Consider the following 23,267-nt stretch of genomic DNA (forward strand, 5'->3'; position numbering starts at 1 on the left):
AACTTCTTACAGAAATAAACCATCTGAAAACTTCTTTCGAAGTTAATGGATATTCCAAGAAAATCATTGACAAATTCCTTCTTAATCCTTCTAGACATCACTCAGAAGAAACGAATAGATTCAAAGGCAATATATCTATTCCTTACATAAGTACAGTTTCACATAAATTAGCAAAAGTTCTAAGAAAATACAATATCAGAACTTTGTTCACTCCACTTCCAAAGATCCGTTTCTTAATAAGCCACCCAAAACCTTGTCATCATCAACTCAAATACCCTGGTGTATATAAAATATTGTGTGATTGTGACATTCCTTATTTTGGGCAGACAGACAAATCTGTCAAATTGCTTATGGAAGAACACGAGGGACATTACTTACGAGAGACAGCGAGCCAGTGCATTATCAAGTCATATCCTTTTCTCGGCTAATCCTAATGATGAAAACCAAAGTCACAAAGTCTGCTGGGAAAAATCTACTAACATCTTCCATTGCAGTGATGAACTAGAGAGAAAAATCGTGTAATCTAGAGAAATCATCTTCAATCCTGTTCATCTAAATAATAACTTGAGCTACAACCTCCCAGATAGTCATTCAGCTGTAATCATGTACTGGCATTCATGTGATGCTGCTAGCATGCACTCTCCCAACAATGCAACAAACGAAAGAACAGTTTTAAATACAACTACAACGTTTTCATGCTAATTATGTATAGAGACTCTCTATGTTGTTCATAGTCTTTTAACCTTCAGTGTTTAGTGTTTTGTCTTTTTTCTTTCTTTTATAATGTCACCTGATGAAGGCTTACAGGCCGAAACTAGTAGTGTTTATATATGAAAACCTTGTTACTTAAATCTCGGTTCTAGTCATTCAATTTTTCATAAAAATGTATATATAACATCGGGGGGAAAACACTAAGTTTTCTGTACTATTTGACTATACTGATGTCTTGAATAGTATTCTGAATACTTCACCCTGTGATATATTGTACTATTGTTAAAAAGTGCATGACACTATGAAACAGTTTAGGTATGCCACGAAACATGGATTTGATGATATTTGGGTTTCTGCATCAAGGGAGAAGCATGGAGTTGACAAGTTGAGACCTAAGAGACAAAAAGGGCGTGAAGAGATGGAATGGAGTATGTGTCTAATATAATCAAAGGTGCACAATGTTTTACCTCCCTTCTGGCCCTTTTCTAAGAATTTTTTTATTGTTGTTTACTGAAACTCGGTATACATTTTAAACAAAATAGGATGCATAATAACCAGTAATTATCAGAATTATCCACACCTTCGTGAATCCTGCATTCATTAGTTTTTAGTATCAGCAGTTCTTCTGTTTATCAACAATAGAAGATATCTCACATATGCTAGTATATTGCGATAGATAAATTTTTACTACTTCTGTTGTTCCTGAAGACTAAAATGAAAATTTCCCATACTGTTAAAAAAATTTTCCAACCTGAACAGATGCTATACTGCACAAGCAAGAAAAACAAGTGTCTTCATTGATCACTAAATACAGTAAACAGACATTTGTGTACTATATTTAGGAACAATTAGTGTAATTAGAGACAATTTGAAGGACACTTAATGGGAAAACACTGTTCTCACAGACTATGCTGTATGCATGCAAACAGAACAGATTTATTGTAGCTGTAAACATAGCATCTAACTAAACACATTTGTCCAAACAGCCGCTTTCAAATTGTCAGTTCTAGATAAAAATATATGTGCAACAGCTGTTTACGATAGTTATTGAATTGAGAAAGTGCTCACTTTATGAAAAACAAAATAAATATAGAGTCATCCCTTGACTTACATCCGTTCAAGTTACATCCTTTCTAAGATACATCCGTAATCCCATAATGGAATATATAACATTTTCGACTATACTTTCAAACAAGAGGCAAGTGAGCGTAAAGTAAAAAGGTTTTTATTTAGCAACAATGCAGTGGCAAAAGCACATTTTGCAGCAACCTCCCTCAGCAGTCAGCACTTGGCTTCAACAATTCCTCTGTTGATTTTGTGTTTAAAAATATGTTATTTGTGTATTTGTCGTTAATTATTTCAGGACATTTTGTGCAACATGGTCCCTACACACCCAATTAAAAAACCTAGTGAAGAATCACAGAAAGAGAGGCAAGCAATTGATATTGAAACGAAGTTGCAAGTTAGAAAGCAACATGAAGCTGGTAAGCCAGTCAGTGTGATCGTACATGACTTTGGATGGTCTCATTCTACAGTGACGACCATTTTGAAAAATAAGGATAAAATTGTAGAGGCTGTGAAATGAACTGCTTCCATTAAATTGACAAAGCAACGACAAGGTCCTATCAATGATTGGAAAAGCTACTTCCATCATGCATAGAGGACTGAACCAAAAGCACTATGACCATAACTGCTAAGTCTCTTCAACTTGTTGAAGGAAAAAGCAGAGCCCGATTACGACTATGAATTCAATGATTCTTCCGGTTGGTTCATGAGATTCAAGCAGCGTTTTGCACTACATAATGTGAAAATGTATGGTGAATCTGCAAGTTCCAATGAGAAGGCTACCAAGGAGTTTTTGGAGAAATTGGATAAATTATTATGTAGGAAAATTATTTGCCACAGCAAATATTTAATATGGATGAGACCTCCTTGTTTCAGAAAAAAATGTCCTAACAGACAATTCATCCACAAAAGCTAAAATCTAGGCCTGGTTTCAAGGCTCGTAAAGACTGTGTTACGATTCTGGGGGTAATGTGGCTGGATATAAACTGAAACCATTTGTGATATGGTTTGCACAGTGAGAATCCACAAGCCTTCAAAAGCATTAGAAAGCATACTCTTCCAGTTCATTAGCAGAGATATAAGAAGCCATGGATGACTCAAAAATTGTTTGTTGATGCCTTAATCAACTGTTATAAGAGTGAAATGGAAAGCTATAGTATAAAAGAAAATGTAGAATTTAAAATTTTATTAATTCTAGATAATGCTCCGGTTCATCCGTCTTATATCGGTGATCTTCACCAAGTTCAAGGTCATGTTTTTCTCTCCACTACTTCATTGATCCAACTGATGGATCAGAGAGTTCTAGTAGTGTTTAAGGTTTATTAATCTACGGAGAACTTTTTTACAAGCCATTTCTGCTAATGAAGGTAATGACCAGACTCTCATGCAATTCTGGAAAGCATTCAATAATTATCATGCTATTAAAAATATTGCTGTAGTTTGGGACGAAGTGATCTCTCAGTGTATGAGTGGCATATGGAAAAAGACATTAAAAAGATAATGATAAAAAGTTATTTTTGACCAAAAGAACTATGGGAGAGATTGACTTCAATTTGGGTTTATGTAGGTCAAATTTATTTGAAACTAAGTAAGAAAATACCGCCAAGTTTCACCAACTTAGCTGTTTGGCTTCTTCAAGGTAAAAATAGATGTAAAACAACTTAAACACTAAAACTATTAATGAAGGAAGAACTGAATACAATTGTATTTTTTATCTGCATAGAGCATGTATGATCTCACTTGTTGTTATGAAGAAACGTTCTGTAATTAGCAGCAAGATTTAATTCTGGCATGCTTAAAGATCTTGTGAGGGTCTTCCAAATATCACGCACATTTAATCCTTGATTTCTATTTAAGTTATGTTTAGAACGGATCACTGTTATGGCTTCTTTTATGTGTCGGGAGCAGAAATCCTCCTCTAAGTAGGGCATGGAGCTTTTGTCCCATTCTATAGTATGGTTTGCCCTGGGAAAATGAAATGCTAACCCCGAGTTGTCTTCTCTGTTATTGTTTACGTGTTCCTTTTTTCTGATTTCAAAACTTCTAGCGGTCTGACCAATATGGTTTAATCCGCACGAACAGGAGATATTGTAGACTCCGGCATATTTGAAGAAAGGATGACTATCTTTCAGAGATCTTAAGAATTGTATATGTCTTTGAAGGTTTAAGAGCCACTTTAAAAGAATTTGACCTATATAAGCCCAAATTGAAATCAGTCTCTCCCATAGACATTAAAAAGGTTTGTGCACAATTTTGGAAGTTTTGAAAAAAAAATGAAGACCTTTGTAAATTGAGTGAAGAAATAGTGGGCCTAGCAAACAATCTGAATCTCAAAGTGAACAATGACAAAGTGAAGAGTTGACCAACGAAGAATTGGTCGACCTGGAGGAAAGACGTGTTGTAGAAGAGGAAGAACGAGAAAAGGAAGAGGGAAAAGAAAAACAAGAAGAGGTAGTAAAACAATTCACAGTGAAGGGTCTTGCAGAAATGGTCTCTGAAGTTAGCGATGTTCTAAAAATGGTTGAAGACAATGGACCCCCAACGTTGAACGCTACTTATTAGTAGAAAGGAAAGTACAGGATTTGTTTGCTTGCTATGAACACATTTATGATGAAAAGAGGAAGAGGGATAAGCAAAGCACATCAGACATGTCCATCAAAAACACAAAGATTACACCTGAAGAGCCACAGCCTGGGAAAGTAATGAAGATGCGATTGTGGAGGAAGATTTGGGTGATTATTCTCCTGTTTTATATTGGCAGTAATGCACAGTACACCCTGCCTTGCCATCTGAGCAGTCTAAATCTACTGGAATGCTAAGAATTTGACCAGCTGCATCTGTGCATCTTTTCAAAGGACTCAAAGGTGTATGTATTTGTGACTGCACACATGGGCTATTACAGCGTATGTGATGCGGTCTTTACGTTTTCAAAAGTGTCCTCTTCATGAAGCATTAGTATATTTTGTTTAATTTTAGGAATCACGCAAAGCCAGAAACAATTAGGGGGAATCTTTAATGGGAATAAATGCAAAAATATAATATTGGTGATGTTGCTATTCCGTGTGCTAGATGTGCACCGCACATCTAGCGTGCCCTGAATGTTTGCCCCCTGATATTCATGTATTTTTTTATGTTCATTTTTCTCATATTATAAATGACAAAATCTTGCAGTTTATGACCATTCTGATTACATGCATCTTCACCAAATCTCCCTATGTTTGTTTTGTATTTCCTATTCCGGCATTTAAGTCCCACTACAAGTAGTAAACAGTCTATTTTATTTGTTTTGTCAATGATTTTCTGAAGTTTTTCATAAAAGGTTTTAGTGGTGAATGAGTAGAATGTGCTCCCAGAGTCTGTGGTGGATGCTGTGACAGTGAATGAGTTTAAGGCGAGGTATGATAGATACTGTATGAATGTTGAATAGTTGTGATGAATATGATTTGGGGCCTCCCTCGATGAGTCTGATGACTCCCTTGAGTTGCCCGTAATAATAATAATAATATGCCCCAGTCATTGTTATGTGAGCTTTTAATGCTTTGAGTCTAATTTCTTTTAGCCTTTGAGTCCAGTAATTATACAATATTGTTCTTCACAAATTTCTGTATGTTATCATTATATTTGCATTTGCTCTTTCTTCTCTTTTTTACTCTGCTATAGATTTGTATATAGTTATGTATTGGTTTGTTTGGTATCTTTTTTTCCTTTTTTGTTTCTGTTACTACACATTGTATATCTTTACACTGACTTGGTTTAGTTGTTCATCAAGTTTCTCTTCTTTATGTGCGATACTTCTTACATTCCAAGTTGCTATTTTCATTATATGTTCCTTCTTCCAGTTTCCTTTACCTTTTTCCTGAATCATGGTCATTTCCCCTTACAGTCTGTCTGGCTTTTCTTTAGCTGAAACTGTGTATCTTTTCAAAGCGCCCAAAGGTGTATGTATTTGTGACTGCACACTTGGGCTATTACAGTGTATGTGATGCGATTACGCGTTGAAAAGTGTCCTCTTCATGAAGCATTGGTATATTGTGTTTACTTTTAGGAATCATGCGAAGCCAGAATATGAAATTCCCTCAGGACAGGTCACTAGCCTTTTCTGAAAAAGTGTAGTTAATGGGTTGCTGCCTAATACCTCTGGACAGGCAGTTCTAACAGCATTTGCTCTGTTAGTGTTATACCTCCCATACCCTGTCGTTATTGTCCAGTTTGTACTTTTAGAACAGGATGAACCACGAGAAGGTGAGGTTATATATTGCACTTCACCACACTTACTCCCTATGAATGTACATATATTTGCATGGGTATTTGCAAGCTACTCCGAACTCCATTAGTGTTTATCTAGATTAAAGAAAGCAATGTTGCAGCATCATTTATGAATCCAAGAAATAGTCTTAATCCTGTCGCAGTTAAAGGGTGCTTCCGAATTCTCATTTCTGAGTTAAGAGATTTAAAGATTCTTATGCCAGGAATGTGAAATGCAACTCCAGGATACTTTTTTCCTGAAGTATCTGGAAAATTAGACCATCATGCCAGAGGGTATGGTGCAGGTCAATGTGGTCAGTTAACTGCAGTGTGATTAAACATACATGTTGTGCAGATTATACAATTTGCCAAGGATATTTTTGTATCTCCCCTAAGCTACAAATTCCAAACCGAATTCTTCAGTTTTCCAGTGTATAATATATGTTGTATTTCACGGTATGATATGAACACAGATGAATAAGAAAATAATTATTTATTAACTTAGAAGCTAATATTTCGCTGGTATTTCTTATCCATCTGTGTTCGTATCATACTGTGAAATCTATTACAACATGTCTGATGAACACATAAGCCTATCCACGCATATAGTGTATAATATAGTCTGCAAAAATGTGGGGATACTATGCATTTAATATTATGCCTTCTATACAACGTGTACCTTAATTTTGTTGTAATAGATTGGATATGAGTGTCCATTGATCTTCCTGTATGCCCAGATGTCATTTAGCTAGCTTCAAAGGATGAAAGCAAAGTAAAAAGATCAGAATACATAAAATTCCAAAATTCTGAATTATTATGAATCATGTCAGATGTGTAAAGATTTGTTTTCTGTAGAGAAAAACCGTATATGTGCTGAAACGAAGTGCTTGTTCTGTGAAGTAATATCCTTAACTGGGATTATGAATAAACTTAATCTAGAACAAGCGGTGAACTTTTTAAAACTTTGACAGATGTGATTAATTCAGGCTAAATAACTCTCGTGATTATCTGAAATAAAATTCTCGAATGGGAAATGCATCTTCATCATCATCATCAAATTCTTGACAGGTAACTTCAAGGGATGTACAGGATATGATAGTACTACATGAAAAATTTACATCATTACTAACTTGCTATCTACAATTATCCTCCATATCAATACCTGTCAAGACTCCAACATTATCAGATCTTATATTTCTATCTTCTAAGGCACTTTTTACCTTATCAATCCACCTATATCTTGGTCTTCCTCTAGGTCTTTTTCCAGACAACTTGGCAGAGAACACTTATTTTTCTAATCATTCCTTGCCCATTTAGTTTAAGTGACCATACCACCTGAGATTAGTTCTGCTAATGTATTCCTGGATGCTGACAATCTCAAGTTCTTTCCTAATATCCTCGTTTTTAATATGATATTGCCATTGATACCATCTGTTCATGCCCCTAATCTTTCTCAGAAGTCTCATATCTGATGTCTCTAGTCTTTGGTCAAGTGTTTTACTTCTGACACAGCTCTCAGATCCATAAGTTAAAATTGGTTTGAACATTGTCTTGTATATAATTTAGTGTTTTGACTAATTTCTCTGTTATTCCATAAAAATTTATTCAGTCGACTTCCTACCATACCTGCTTTGGTAGGAACGAGTTGCCACTGAATCTCCAAGATTTCGTTCCTGTTCTCAACTGTCATTTTTTCTTGAATAATGTTTGTATCTACAGTTCACACCTGAGAGCTGCTCAGCTTTTATTCACTGTAAAACTTTCTTACATGTTATTCTTTTCAATATGAAATTAAATTTTAACCTGCTCAAGACTAAACGGTAATCACTTACAATTTCAAATCCACTGTACATTCTAGTCTCCTTCACCAGTGAAAAAACATCACTAACAACAATAACATAGTCAATGAGAGTTTCTTATTCCTTGTCTCTTCTCTCCATGTGAATTTGTGCACATTTTTATGTTGGATCATTGTGTTAGTAATAATCAGTCCATGTCCTTTGCAAAAATCCGACAGTTATTGGCCATTATTATTATCTTTGCTCTTTTCTTCAAATTTTATGAAAATATTTTTGTATTTCTGACAAACATTTCCTACTCTGCTATTTAGATCCTCAACAAGGACCAACTTTTCATTTTTCATTGTGTCAGTTGCTTTCTCTAAACCAGGGGTCTTCAACCTTTCAGACAGTGCAGGCTGCATTAAAAATTTCAATGAAGCCCGTGGGCCACTATGCTATACTGCAGTATTTAAATTTGTAAGATGCTTTCCAGATTCACAAGGAATGCTGTGCATTTGATACTTTACATAAAATCCTATAAAAATAAACAAATTCAGCTTTAAGAGCGTAGGTAGGAGTCAGATTCATGATAAGTAAATACAATCAATACTTGAAAAAAAAGATAATTTAATGAAGAAAACGTTAATTTTTTACAATGTCAATGGGCAACTTGGCAGTGTTTTTCCTTGATCAGCTTGTCATTGTTGGAAGTCGCTATGCGCAGAATATTCTTGAGATGTTGGTCCATAATCTGTTCTTGTCTTGGACGTCACATGCTTCATTCTGGAGAAGAACTGCTCACATAAGTATGTGCTTCCTAACAAAGTGCACATCTTCAAAGCATGCTGGCAAAGATTAGGGACTGTGTCCTCAGAAATGTAGTCTTTGTAAAATTTAAGCAAGGGCACATTGAATAATTTTTCTCTCAAAGAAGACTTGTTTTGGAGTTCAAACAGCTCTGTTTGTACTGAGCCTGACATTTCGGTAACATTGACTCTGAATGGCATTGAAAATAAATCTAAAGAAGACTGTTGGTTACGAAAATCACTAAATCTCTCTTCGAATTCACTTCACAACTCGGCTACTTTTGTAGCATATTCATCAAGAGACGAACAGTTGTACTCAGCGAGAAGCTGAAAATGAGTTAAGTCTTCTTTTGCGAGTTGTGCTTCCCAAAGTTTGAGCTTGGCCACAAAAGCTTTGATGTGATCAAACAGAGTGTGCACCAGTTGATCTTTGGATTGTAGCTGCTTATTTAGGTCATTCATATGCAACGAGATGTCGGTCACAAAGGCAAAGTCTATCATCCACTTCGGATCGTTAAATTCTGCAATTGGATTCCACTTGGTTTGCATAAACTGCTATATTTCGCTCATTCACTCAAAGACTTTTAAATTTAAGAACCTTCCCTCTGCTCAACCAATGCATATCAGTATAATACACCACATCGCCTTGATCCGCTTTGTACTCTTGGGTCAAAAACTCTTGGAATTGATGATGATTCAATCCTCTTGCCCTAATAATGTTGACGACAGTCACAATAACCTTCATGACATTCTCAAATCCAATAGTTTTTGCGCACAAATTCTCCTCGTGGATTAAACAGTGGTAATAGACAAAATCTTTTCCTTTTAGTTCCGGTTCTTTCCGTAGCAGTGCAACAAACCGTTCATTCTTTCCCACCATAGCAGTGGCACCATCAGTTACCACACCCTTGAAGTTGGTTAAGCTGAGGTCGAAACACTGGAGCGTTTTCTTGGCGGCTTCAATAATATCAGTACCTTTCGTTGTTCTCTTCATTATATATGAGTGCTAGCAGTTCTTCTGTCACGTTGAATTGTTGATCAATGCCACAGACAAATATAGCCAGTGAATATGACGTACATTCGGACGACCATTTTTTTAAAGTAAATGTCATTGGCAAGGTCTTCGACACGTCATGCAACAATTACCCCAGACAAATTCGGTTTTTTAAATACTTCCTTATTATTTGGACACAGAATATCCCCAGCAGCGATGAGACACTCTTTCACAAACTCACTGTCCAAGAAGGCTTTTGATTTTTTAGCAATTTTTTCAGCTATTACATAACTTAATTTGACCCACTCTTCATTCTCTTCCTTCTGCCTTTTAAATGTACCATGTTGGCATTTTAAATCAATTTGGAGACGATTCATTTTGTCCACACGAAGCTGCCCTTGAAGGTGATCGAAATTGGATGCATGCTTTGTCTCATAGTATCGTTTTATATTGTATTTTTTTGATACTGACACTGACTCATGACAAATTAAACACACTGGCTTATCGTCAATCAGCACAAAAAAGTACAAATTGGTCCACTTTTCATTAAAACCCCGACAAGAGTCACTTGATTTACCCTTTTTACTCGTAGACACGCCATAGTTATAGAAGGTGAACCCAAAAAATGATCCAAAATGGCTGTGTAACAGTTATTATCCACTGAATATGTCTCACACAAATGAAAAATGTCTGGCAATATAAAACCACAATAGGCTATGGCACTGTTCATGACTGACCAGCTCACTGTGGATTAGATCCTCTTGTATTTATATGAAAATAACAAAGTATCGAGAACCGCTGAGATGTATCTGGAAGGCACTAGACAGTGCACTCGAACGAACTACGCTTCAGCCATCTACCTGCAATGTTAGTACTAGTACTTAAGTACCGCTTGGCACTGGTAGATGGCTGAAGAAGCATGTCTATTTAATATTTATTTTTATAGGATTTTATGTAAATTATCAAATGCACAGTGTTCCTTGCGAATCTGGAAAGGATCTTACAATTCTAAATATCACAGTATATATTGGTGGCCCACAGGCTTCATTGAAATTATTTTTTATTTAATCGCGTTTTAATGTTAAGTAGTTATTTTTTCAAAATGGGTGTTGGGCCATGGCAAAGAGCTCCGTGGGCCATGCATTGAAGACCACTGCTCTAAAGCCTTCAAAAATTCCTCCTCTTCTATCTTAGTAGAACCTTCTGTGGGACCATAGACACAAATAAGTCGCATTGTCCAGTTCCCCCATTCTGATATTAGCCTCGTATTTAGTGTTGAAAGCTGGCCTGGTTGGCCAAGTGGTTATTATATCCACTCTCCCGTCAAGAGGCTGCGGGTTTGAATCCCGTGTAGGCATGGATGTTTGTGATTGTCCTCTACCAATATGGACTGGGTCACCATGGGAGTAAGTAGTAGGCCCGTAAAAACCTCCCGCAAAGGGAGAGGCCTTCACTCTGCAGTGGATAGAAAAATAGATAGTTAGTTAGTGTAGTGTTGAATAATATGGCTACTCCTTCTTTTCCTTGATTGTCATTGCCTGAATATAACATTTTGTATTTATTGCTCAGAAAGATTAACCAATGCACAATTAGCAGATGTTTGTTGAAAAATAATATTCCTGTAAAATTGATAGCGGAGATAATCCCGACATGGTGACATGGATGGAATTTCCATGTCACCATAAACAAGCCCGAATATCCCTTGTCATTGTGGATTTTAAGTGTGCTTGCTGTGCCACATTTGATTTAACAACTGGCTCAGAGAAATTCTTTAAAACTTTTACAGCTTAAAAATTGAAACTGTTAAAAATTACTTATACTAACATTAAACGATTTATATCTTGCTTTACTGCAGTGGAACAAATTTGTTCGATTTTTTTTCTTTTTTGTGCTTGATTTAAAAAAAAAATTGTTTTCACATATTAGAGAATTACATTTATGAATGCAAAAACTGTGAACTGATTTATAGGGAAATGATTCAAATATCTACATAAACCATGCAGCTTCATCCAGTAGCTTCTGTGGTACTGGCGACCTGCTAACTCGATGACCTCATAAGTAAACTTCAGGACAGGACAATTAACAGCATAGCTGCAGCCATTAAATAAAATCCTCTTACTTTTCAGCCAGTGAAAGCAAAGTTCCATGTTAATTCTCTAATTAATGCTAAGTCAGTTGTAATTGTAGGTAGGAAATAAATTAAAACTTTTGGGTGTTGATGAGTTCGGCAGCTGGTTTCATCATCATCATTAAATTCCTGCCATGTACCCCCAAGGGGTGAACAGGATATGATGGTACTACATGAAAAATTTACATCATTACTAACTTCCTATATACAATTTTCCTCCAAATCAGTCTGTTACTTGTCAAGACTCCAACATTATCAGATCTTATATTTCTATCATCTAAGGCACTTTGTACCATATCAATCTATCTATATCTTGGTCTTCCTCTATGTCATTTTCCTGCCAACCTGGCAGAGAACACTTGTTTTGCTAATCTTTCCTTGCCCATTCTGCTTAAGTGACCATATCACCTGAGATTAGCTCTGCTAATGCATTCCCGGATGCTGACAATGTCAAGTTCTTTCATAATATCCTCGTTTTTAATATGTTATTGTCATTGATGCCATCTGTTCACGCCTCTAATCTTTCTCAAGACTCTCATATCTGCGGTCTCTTGTCTTTGGTCAAGTGTTTTACTTCTGACCCAGCTCTCAGATCCATAAGTTAAAACTGGTTTGAACACTGTCTTGTATACAGCTAATTTAGTGTTCCGACTAATTTCTCTCTTATTCCATATGAATTTATTCAGTTGACTTCCTACCATACCAGCTTTGTTGATTCTGTTGTCTATTTCCATATTTAATTTACCATCTTCACTAAAAATCGTGCCTAAGTAGCTGAAATGGGTGAAGTGGGATGCTTAAGGGTCAAAGCTGTATAACTGAGAGGAAACCTCCACATAGCCTTTAAAGGAATGCAGAGAACTATCCAGGGCTTCTGACCTAATGTCCAGTCCTCGGTTCCAGGTAGATATTCAACAGGTGCTGTTGAGTATCTACCTTGATACTGAACGATGGACTGGCAAATTGGGATTTAGCAGACCAAATTGTATTCTTATTGGCTTAAACCAAAGTACAAAATGGTGGCAGCTGGTTTTTGTGAGGAAAATCATGATGAATATGGCAGAGTTAGATATATCTGATGGGCCATACTGTGTGATGTACATTGAGCAGCTTTACTGAAAGAGAAAGCACATTTCCGAAAAAAGGCAGTTAAATGTTCTTTTATTGTAATTTTATGTGCTAAAAACAGACACTTCTTGGTAGTTTTCATGTTATGTATATCGGAACTGACAACACAGAAAAAAAAAATTTACCTGTCTTATCAAAATATTAACTGCTTACTGAAATGAACAAGGTCTCCCCTTCCCCATGCTCTTTTTAATGAAAGTATGGAGAAAGTGGTAGTAAAAATGTATTCACAATTTTTTGACAAAATTGTGAAGATCTGAAAAGTGAATCTCTTTATGCTTTTCTCCAGCTTCCCCATTCGTTCATTGCATGTGAATGATTTATGCAGCCGTTTTTGGTAAATAAGTGCAAGGGGAAAAAAATAGAAATGATGTTTACAGTGAAAGGGATGCATTGAGAAAATAAGCGGGTTTTAATAAAGCAATAAATAAATAAAAGCACACAAAATTTGTGAAATTAAATTTGATACAAAAAATTATTTCAAAAATTATGAATATTAATGATGGTATTGATATCTATTACATATATACATATTATTCCTTTTGTATACTTATAGGTACACAGATGTTTCAATTGTCAATTTCTAGTGTCATATCAACAAAAACTGGCAGTGCATTGCACCCTTCAATTGGAAAAGGCCGAGTTTCATTCTCTCGTGATGAGAAGAATCTTTACGTGGTATTTTTCAGATGAAAATGAATTAGCTGATCTCATACGGAGGTAGCAAGGTTTTTTCTTCTCCTGGAAATGCGGGTTTTTCATTCCGCATACAGGCAAATTGGCTATGAGAACAGACAAAATTACTGTTGGTGGTAGAGGTGGGTGATTAATGCATTGTATGTTGCTGGTAATGGGTGAGGAAAGATTAGCAAAACAAGTGTTCTCTGCCAGGTTGGCAGCAAAACGACCCAGAGGAAGACCAAGATATAGGTGGATTGATACGGTACAAAGTGCCTTAGATGATAGAAATATAAGATCTGATAATGTTGGAGTCTTGACAAGTAACAGACTGATTTGGAGGAAAATTGTAGATAGGAAATTAATAATGATGTAATTTTTTTTCATGTAGTACTATCATATCCTGTACACCCCTTGAGGGTACATGGCAGGAATTTGATGATGGTGATGATGTTGCTGGTAATAGTGTCATTGTGTAGTGGGGATGGTGTGCTCTCCCATAATGAATCCTTAGACTCCTTGGGTGTCATGTAATAATAATAGTAATAATGATATGTTTAAATTTATCTCAAAATTTTAAAAAAATAAATAAATTAAAGGAACCAGCATGTAACAGACACACATACAGAATGTGATGTGTGACTGAAACTTATTTTTCTGTAATATAAAATAATCACGATCTCGTAATATGAGTCATGAATACATTTTTGGTGCAAATAAGTTCTATCACTGATTGCTTTTCAAAGACTTTTTTGGAGATTATGATTTATAGAAATTTCAGTTTCACACCAAAACTTTACCTTACTAAAAAGATAATGATATAAAAAATATTTCATGTCAGGTCTTTGTGCCTTTAAATTATTTCAGTATACTTTAAATGAAACACACTTGATATTTTAAAATAGTTTCTAATTTCACTTCATGTTTTCAAAAAAAAAGTGGCAAGTTGCAGTTATCAATTTTCCCTTAAATAACTTACATACACAAAACAAATGAATCATACTGATATTGGATATTGCATTCCTGTTTGCAAAATGTGTGAGTTTATTGTACAATTAAATTGTTCTTCTTTTCCCTTCTGCGTATTAGGCCTACTAGCCTGTTACAGAGCTATCTTAAGCCCTTCTAAGTCGTACCTGTCCCGAGGATAAGGTGACTAGCCCTATGCCTGTCGGTGTATTCTATGACTGTAGCTGAGTGTGTTCACGGGGCAATTTGTGGGAAGCAAAACCCTAGATAAACTGGGGGGGAAACCCTGCTCTCCACGCCCAAGACCGGCTAACTTGGCTATGTCTGAGAAAGATCCTTAAATTCCTCACGTCAGCGACAGGAATCGAACCCGGAACACTCCTTTTCCAGGTTGTGAAGCATTTAGCCATTAGGCTAACCATGCGGACTTAAATTGTTTATATATTATATATGAATAACATTAAAGTCTGTATTTATTTTCTCACTCAAATGCTTTGTCATACACATATATACCAAGTTAAAGATACCAAGCTATTTTAAACATGGTTTTACTCCATTTCCCAAGTAAGCAAACAGAAAAACAAGTCAAGTTTGCGTCTGCAAGTGTTGCAAGTCTAGCTGACTCTGCACGTAGTGCAAGACCAAGGCTACTCATGGTAAGAGTAGAATAAGCTCTGATCACTAATCTTAATATTTACCCTTAATGCAAAGCACATCTTCCAGGAAATGTGCTTTGCATTAAGGGTAAATATTAAGATTAGTGATCAGAGCTTATTCTACTCTTACCATGAGTAGCTTTGGTCTTGCACTACGTGCCAAGTCAGCTAGACTTGCAACACTTGCAGGCGCAAACTTGACTTGTTTTTCTGTTTGCTTACTTGGGAAATGGAGTAAAACCATGTTTAAAATAGCTTGGTATCTTTAACATTTATTATACCCAAGGTAAAATACTTTCTACATATATATATTTTTTTTTTTAAGTGATGTGAGTTTTGAACAAAAACCTTTAAAATATATAACTGATTCTGTGGATACAAACCTCATGACTTTATTAGCTAATAAAAAATAGTTAATAAATTACTTATACACAACCATAGATAGCTGCTTCAACATGAGAAAATATTTAAACTGCTATTTGTTTTTGGTCACCTACATTAGGGGTCTAGTTTGAAGTTTTTAAATCGCAAAGTTAAAATTTGTATATACTTATTCATAAAAATGCCCTAGAACATTTGATATACATGTAACTTAATAGCCAAATATAAAAATGGCTATGCTCTTTGCCAACTTCTTAAATATAAACGTGCACACTGTAAAGTTATTGGTAATTAGCTTACGGAATTAACAACGCATATAAAGGATATTAAAGGCAACTTTAATGAATAACTTCAATATTTTGGCAACGTCATGTTGCCATCTTCAGGAACATAAAAATATGGCATGTGCACGCATGCAGCAAGTTTAAGTATGAAAGATTTGTCAAGGAATCATCAGCAGCTCTAAGAAATGTTCCAAACCTCAACAAATTTGGATACATGAAACTACCCCAAATTTGGGAGACTTACATTATGAGAACTTCAGCCCAACGGCCAAGACAACCACATTAGCCCACCAGAGGGCACCATTAGGACTTTAGGAACAATATTAGTTTCTTGCCATCTTCCTCATTTGCTTTTGTTAGTGCCTGCGTGCACATAATATATTTTTATGTTCCAAGATGGCAACATGACGTTGCCAAAATATTGAAGTTATTCATTAAAGTTGCCTTTAATTAATATCCTTTATATGCGTTGTTAATTCTGTAAGCTAATTACCAGTTATGTGTGACCAACGTATAAGCCTTGCTACTAGAATTACGATCATCCACGGAGATTCCATTGCACAAAAGGCCCGTAAATACGGTAAAATGAGATTGAAGATATCAAGACAACTAAATCTTCTGACCTTCCTAAAACGCTGTCGGGATAACAAGGTAATCCCTAATTGTGTTAATTTTAAGCACCGTTTTACTTCACAGAAAGCTATCTGTATTTATAATCGCACTAGCTTTGCCCTATTAAGAGAACAAATTACCGCGATTCGTGTTCTCTTTGCTGATGAAAACAAAACCTTACGGGTGCTAGAGGAAGAGCTTTCAGATACACTCGGCCATGATCTTTGGACGATTCTTTATGACGTCTCATGCACTTTGAAAAGAAAATAATTCAAAAAAATACGTAGTCGGCACTTGAAAAAATACAAAAACCTGATAAAGAATTCTACTTCCTTACTATAGCCACCACTCAACACTGTAGTCAACCTCTCGTCCGTAGTTTTAAAGCCTGAAGCACTCACCGCACTTTCACGTGGCCACAATTTTGCCCTAGCTCCTAAAATAATACCTGCCGAGGAACTCATCATCCAAATAGGACGTGGGATTCGCAACCTTCCGAACCATATTGCCAATGTCAGACTGGCTGTAGCCGGTGTTCTCACCAAAGCAAACCTCCAAAAACTAACTTATCCAAAGACGAATCTGCAGCTCTACTAGAAATGAAGAAAAACAAAAAAATAGTAATCACCAATGTGGATAAGGGAAACGCCACTGTGGTGCTCAATCAAAAGGACTACAAAGGTAAGCTTAATGCTTTAGTACTAGACTGTACTACCTACCTCCCTATTGAATATAATCCTGCCAGCTCTCAGATCAGAACTCTCCACAGACTCCTTAAGGAAGTCACTTCTTGGCCTGTGGAAGTCACTAACAAACTAAAACCTTATAACCCTAGACCCCTCCCGATTGTATGGACTCCCAAAAATACATAAACAAAATGTGCCATTACATCCCATAGTGGATGGCATTGATTCCCCCACATAAATTAGCCAAACATTTAGCCAAAACGCTCACACACTATACTGGCAACATACCATCATGCATAAAAAACTCATCCCACTTTAAAGCCAGTATAGAAAACCTCTCACTCCAACACACTGACATAATGGTCAGTTTTGACGTCTCCTCCCTATTCACTAATGTCCCACTCAAAGAAACCCCAGAGCTCCCAAGCCAAGTTTCCTCCCGATATCTCGGCCCTATTTCAGTTCACAATGAACTCAGGCTATTTCGTTTGGCAAGGAAAATTCTACAAACAGATAGTGGGGACATCCATGGGTTCACCACTTTCCCCACCCTTGGCCAATTTCTTTATGGAGACCTTTGAAGAGAAAGCCTTAAACTCTGCCCCACAAACACCCACTATTTGGCTTCGATACATGGATGATGTGTTCGCTATTTGGCCACATGGCTCAGATACACTCCACTCCTTCCTAACACACTTACCAGTTCACCTTAGAAAAAGAGGAAAACAACACCCTCCCTTTCTTAGACACTTTAATCACTCACCAGCTTGATGGATCTTTGGTTTTCTCTGTTTACAGAAAACCCCACCCATACAGGCAGATACATTCACCAGCAATCCCCCCCTCACAACAATACAGGGTTATAAAAACGCTATATAACAGGGCAAAATTAATCCGCTCAGATGACGATGCCCTAACCACTGAACTAAACCACATCCTCAACACTTTCTTAGCCAATGGCTATAACCCCCGAAACATACTAAAACCAGTAAACCACAAACCCCCCCCTCCACAATAAAGATTACACCAAATCTATTACAATCCTCTACATCTTGGGCACCTCTGAGAAAATAACCAATATCCTCAAAAAATATGACCTGACTTCTTGTTATAGACCATATAAAAAGTTGGCATCCCTTATCCACTCTACCAAAGACCAACCACTTCCCCTGGACCTACCTGGTGTATACCAGGTCCTTTGCAGCTGCAAATTTTCCTACTTTGGCCAAACAGGCAGGACAGCAAATATCAGGATTTCAGAACACAAAGACTACATCTGGTTTCACCAGTATAGCCACTCTGGGCTGGCAGACCATGCCCTAGATACCCACCATCGAATTCGTCAGAAGAAAACTAAAATAATACACCACAGCAAGTTTAAGAGTCATCAGCAGCTCTGAAAAACGTTCCAAACCTCAACAAATTTGGATGCATGAAACTACCCCAAATTTGGGAGACTTACATTATGAGAACTTCAGCCCAACGGCCAAGACAACCAAATTAGCCCACCAGAGGGCACCATTAGGACTTTAGGAACAATATTAGTTTCTTGCCTTCTTCCTCATTTGCTTTTGTTAGAGCCTGCATGCACATAATATATTTTTATGTTCCTGAAGATGGCAACGTGGCGTTGCCAAAATATTGAAGTTATTCATTAAAGTTGCCTTTAATTAATATCCTTTATATGCGTTGTTAATTCTGTAAGCTAATTACCAGTTATGTATGACCAACGTATAAGCCTTGCTACTGGAACTGTAAAGTTATGTTGATTTTGTTAATTTAAAATTTTTCTTATATTTATTTTTTTTCATATCTTACTAAATCTCCGATTAAATCTTCAATTATTCTACAGGCTGCGCCAATGTAAAATTAAGTAAATTTGATATATACCTTTACCTTCTCTCTTTAAGTCTCATTAATTCCTTACTCATACAAATCTTATTATTTCTCTATCTGCTGGCTGCTATAAACGTATTGAATGATGGTGCACCGCACTGTTAACAAAGACACTGCTTCAGGCTAGAGCCAATCCCTTTGTTATAATTCTGGTATTAACCCTGTTTCTAATTTTGGAAAAATTTATTTGTTAACACTGCACCACCCAAAATTATTAGACTAGAGAAGCTTCGTCATCCGGGAGAAAACACTCAGAATGGCATAATATTCAATATTCATACAATTACTATTCCCAAATTTCATCAAAACTTATGTCTCAATTTTACTGCAGTCGTGGCTATCCCCAAAATTTTTGATTCACACAGGTTCTACTTTATGAGTAGTGCATTGAGAACATAGATCAGGCAAGTTATTAGGTTGACAAGAAAGGATTTATTCATAAAAAAAATTACGGTACAATTACTTAACTAAACTAATTCAATCATAATTAGAAGAAACACACGTATAAACCACAATGAAAATTATTTAATTGTAAATATTTCATCCTAAGTATCTTAGGACATCATCAGTACAGTATTTAAACAAAAATTAGGAATAACATACAGTTAGGGCGCATGATTACAATAGAATCTCATGAAAACGTGCATAACGTGCTAAAGTAGTACAAAAAAAAAAAAAAAAAAAAAAAAAAAAACGTTAATTATTTAACACAGTTTTGTATGATAATTTCCCATACTTTAGGAATAGTAAGAATATCGTTGCGGTTTAGGTTTGGTCTGTGTAGTAGGGCTTGAGAACTTTCTTTGTATAAACGTTCATGTTTAAATAAAGATCTATGTAAAAGTTTAGCCTTTTCCCAATGGATCCTATGGTTTGGATTTTCAATTCCGTGTTGAGAGAGGCCAGATTTCTGCGGTTTAAGAAGACGAATGTGGTCTTGATGTTTAGGATGAAATATTTACAATTAAATAATTTTCACTGTGGTTTATACGTGTGTTTCTTCTAATTATGAACGCACCATTTAGGATGAAATATTTACAATTAAATAATTTTCACTGTGGTTTATACGTGTGTTTCTTCTAATTATGAACGCACCACAGGTTTCGTTATTTAAAAAAAAATAATTCAATCGTGCAGGTGTAACCTGGGCATTCTTAAACTTTCTCAACATGAAGCAATATCTAATATTAAACACATTATGAATTCCTTCTAATTATTTAACATTCTTAGGTAATCATTTACCAAATCCTGGTCTCAGGAACTATCTGACTATAACCAAACTATATATTCAATCACAACACTTTGCAAGTTCTCATATACAGAGCTATAACATTCTATATGTGGATCAGATGCTAAAGTCCTATTACACTTTGAAAGTCCAATAACTTATCAGTTCCTATCTTCGTTACAATCTAACATTCTTGTATATACAAAGGATTTAAAAAGTTCTTACATTACTGGGGCATTAGGATCACTCTGGCTTTCTCTTTCGATCATCTGTTATATTCTTACAGCTCGATGTTTCTTCCTCCGGTTTACTGCTTTCTGAAAGGACTGGCTAGCGAATACGTTCACGATTCACTTCCTTCGATGTAGGCAAAGCTGGTCTGCAGGGATTGGTCTATGTGGTTCCGCATATCATCTCGGTCTACGCTGATTATACCGCTGTGCCGAGGCCTATGCTCACGCTGGATCTCTGTCTGACCGCATAGCTGCCTATTGACATCGAACTTCTTTCTCCGGGAACGACAGGAACAAGATGAAAAAAACCCTCGAGTTGCTGTTACCAAGCTCTATATATTCACTGCTGTGATATTCTCCCTAGTATGTTATTGTTTTTACCCGACACCTAATTCTTCTGCACTCCATGCCATTGCTCCTCCTTACGTGTCCATGGGAAACTCCCGTGCACCTTTTAGACTTTGCATACGTGACTACCTCCAGACATGTTTTTAATCTGCTTATCTCTTCTGTAACTTTGATCTAAACTTTGGCATATCAACATTTTTTCACCTATTTTCAACCTCTGTTGTATTCACAAAGACACTTAAATATTATATTACATAAGGAAATTTTTAAATCATGGATTTTATCGTTATTTTACAATCAATTTCACCTTTACCAATATTCAAGTATTTCTCCGAGAGTTTTGATACTTGTTAAATCTGAATGAAATCTAGAACAATAATTTTCTCCTTCATTCAAGATTCAACACATATCTTTTTAAAATAATCTAGTTTATCTTTGCTACTTTATAGATTTATTTATATATGCTTGTGTGCGTGCACTTGTGTAAATGAATATTTAAATATCTACAGAAATGTATTTCTGATTGCATTTTCAAATATTTATGTTCCACAGTTACTTGGAAAGTAAGATAAGTGGCACAAGAGTCTTCAGATATCCTCATGAGGAGAGTATGCAGTCTCCAGCTGCCAAACAGGATGCCTATTTGTGGAAATGCAGCAATTCCTGAAATGCCAAGTCATTGACTGTAGACTGAAATAAATATGGTTAAAATGCCTTCAAGGAGACATATACCAAAGAAAAGTGCATGAACATCCCACCATAAATGCAGCTCCTCCATTCCTTCCTCCCAGTGGTTTTTGTTTGGTGCCTTCAGCACTGCTTTAGGCAATATGTATAAAAATAATAAAAAGGGGAAAAAATGCTTTTTATGTGATTTATATAAGACAACATCCAAATGTTGGATTGTATGTGCAAACAAATAGGGAAGGTAGGGGAGATCAGTTTCATATGCCTGCAGTCTTTTTGGAAAATTCTGTTGTTTACACCATCTTTTATTATATGTAATGAATTCTGAAATTGTAAGGAAAAAGAAACTGATATTTTTGAAAAATTTGATTAAGGAATTTTGCGTTGTATGGTAGAAGCATAGCAGGTTATAAAAAAACTAAGGTTGTATAAATGTATATAAGTGTGTTGAATTTTAGCAAGGTCAAGATTAAATGCACAAAGTTCTGGTTTTACCAGTTAGGGGCCACTAAAATGGTAGAGGATATGATCAGAAAGGTACACATCTTTTGTTATCTTTGCTATGAGAATCAGCAATTAGTGTTTTGTCTTCCATTATGTTTGATAATTAATTTTAAATATATATGTATATATATATATATATATATATATATATATATATATATGTGTGTGTGTGTGTGTGTTTTTCTTTGTTTTCCCTTCCTGATCATAGCAGTTTTTAATTTTTAATAAAATGAAACACTGAACGCAAATTGGAAGGGACCGTCATAATTTTTTTTTTGTTGTTCCAAATTGGACTAGCAGATATTGAGAACTATTTCAGCATCACATTGTATGAATTTTAACAGCATGTGAAGACTTCATTTTTAAAGTATTTTGCCAATATTATATGGGGGGGGGGGATCCTACAAGAATTGGACTTGTCTTGACTAGGAATGTGTTCTGTTGAAATGTGTTTAGTGCCAAATATTTTGTTTATCCTTAAATATTAATGAAGTCATGCCATAGCATTAATACAAAAACTGTATTTCTTTGTCTTGTAAATTCTTCTAATTAGTAAATGTGTATGTGTGTGTGTGTGCACATTTGTGAGAGAGATGGAATTACAGAAACCATGCTGATTGGTATATGATTTTGCAGAGATATGTGTATCATAAGCTAGTAGAAGTCTTAACATGCTGTTGATTGTAGTTTGCTGAATGACATACTCTATTTTATTCATTCTCACCAAGATTGAACATTTATTCTTCTTTCCGATTCATTTCCATCAGTTTCATACACTGTAACTGTGTACAGATTCATATTCAGATGGAGTGGAAGATGCAGTAGTAATGAAACATTGTATAAAGTGTTTTATGTTAAATTCATTAATAAAAATGTTACACCTCTGTATATTGTATTTTCTTTTTCATAAATAAAACATTTTATATTAAAAAAAAAAAAATAGAAATTACGTTTATGGTCACCATATTTAGCAGCACTTCACTTTATTTCAGAAATATTCAAGATTTCAGTTAAAGTTCTTATTTGTCTAGAATTTTTTTCCCAAATGACACAAAGTGGTACGAATTGATAGTTGGTTCTAAGCTTCTTTTTTTTTCTGTTGTCTCAATATTTACATTTTTTTTTTTCATGTCTCCCCCCACAAAAAGCTGTAAACTTATAGCACATGTGTGCTGGCCATTCTAAAAATGTTTTGTAATTATTATTATTATTGACATAATTTGGAAACCTACAGACCAGACATGGAA

General features: G+C 35.6%; 1 protein-coding gene across 1 annotated transcript in view; it reads left to right on the forward strand.

The window, feature by feature from the left end:
* tws (protein phosphatase 2 regulatory subunit tws) overlaps positions 1-22,908 on the forward strand; it is a 508,363-nt gene extending 485,455 nt beyond the window's left edge. Inside the window, exon 10 of the mRNA XM_090390994.1 lies at positions 21,382-22,908. The gene's annotated coding sequence lies outside the window, so the exon portion shown is untranslated. The remainder of the gene's footprint in view (positions 1-21,381) is intronic.
* Positions 22,909-23,267: the final 359 nt, after the last annotated feature.

Source organism: Typopeltis vanoorti, chromosome 4, assembly GCF_054136105.1.
Source record: "Typopeltis vanoorti isolate ZY-2024b chromosome 4, IOZ_Tvanoo_1.0, whole genome shotgun sequence".
NCBI lineage: Eukaryota > Metazoa > Arthropoda > Arachnida > Uropygi > Thelyphonidae > Typopeltis > Typopeltis vanoorti.